Below are 1,437 nucleotides of genomic sequence, written 5' to 3' on the forward strand. Positions count from 1 at the left end.
AACGGCTGGGGCCAAGGTGCGCAGTTTCTGGATCCCCCCTGCTCAGACGGAGCCCCTGAAGTGGGCTGTATCTGCCTACTGGCTGGGTCCCCCCTCCGCCCACACCCCAAGGGCACCTGACCTGCTCTGTCATTGCATGGGGGATGGGCGGCGGTGCTCGCTCAGGGACAAGGTGGCCCCGAGCTTGACAGGGGCACCCATGGAGTGGGAAGTGGGGCACACGTCCCCTGAGCCCCACTGGGGGGCTGCCCAAGCTGTTTCCTTGGAGGAGCGGTGGGTCCTCGTCGGGCTGCACCAGCTCTGACCCGTCTTGGGCACCCTTCCTGGACCCCCCATGGCAGCCCCACCAGGCATCACCTGCTCAGGCCCTTGAGACCCCGGGGTGGGCACTGGGCAGGCCAGGGTGCTGGGCCCAGAGCAAGGCTCTTAGGGACCCAGGTCATCAATGTGTTTTCCCAAGCTGTTGGGCACTGCTGGTATTTTCAGTCTTGTCCAAGGGATCTCTCCCCACGTCCACCTCTTCCCCTCCAGGGTCCTCAGTCTCTGGGGTACAGCGAGGAGGCCCAGCGTCCCCTCCCCTCCCCACCATCACCTCCAGCGTGGCCCTGGCAGCGTGGCCCTGTGGAGCTCCTGCCTCCCAGCCCCCCTCCCGCTGTCCATTGGCTGGCCTATCGCCTTTTCCCCTGACCCCTCCTCACTCCCCACCTGCCCTGAGCCCAGCCCCCCAACTGGTCTCCCACTCCTTCCATCACCCCCTCTGTCCATCCTCAACCACCCGCGGGGGTCTGAAGGACAAGACGGGGCTGGACCACCTCTTCCCGGACCCCCCACGGCCCCCTCACTCAGGCCCCCCAAGACTACAGCCTGGTCCTCGCTGACCTTTGTGCCCCATTCGACCACCTGGCCACCTTAGTCCTGGCCACCTCGGACACGCCCACAGCCTGCACAGCCTAGGACGCCCTGCCCCCACCCGCAGGCCCAGAATCCCCCCAGCTCAACCTCTTGCCCTCTTCTGCCTATTCCCCTGCGGCCTTCTTCCGAGGAATCTGTGTGCTCTGCCTGCCCACCATTGCCCCGCTCAGCGGGGCCCGGGTGCAGGAGGCTCCCCCTCAGGGCCCCGGCCCCCCGGCCAGTGGGGGGCTGCCGTGTCCAGCATGCTCCCTGGCTCTGACCTCCCTGCGCTCCGTCACGGTGGACCGGACGTTTGAGGGCCTCTGATGCAATGCATTTGCCAACTTCCTCCCAGACCTCACCGCGGCGGCTCCGCCTGGGGCCACGCAGGGCAGCCGAGTCGGGCTCACACTCCCCTCCGCTCCCTCTTCCGGTCCTGCTCCGTGTCCCACCTGTCTCCTGTCCAGGGCGCGGCCGTCCCCCCAGGACAGTTGTTCACAGCGCGGTTCTGACGCTGCAGACGTTTCCAGGGGGGCGGAGGTTCAC

Source organism: Ursus maritimus, unplaced genomic scaffold, assembly GCF_017311325.1.
Source record: "Ursus maritimus isolate PB19 unplaced genomic scaffold, ASM1731132v1 scaffold_23, whole genome shotgun sequence".
Lineage (NCBI taxonomy): Eukaryota > Metazoa > Chordata > Mammalia > Carnivora > Ursidae > Ursus > Ursus maritimus.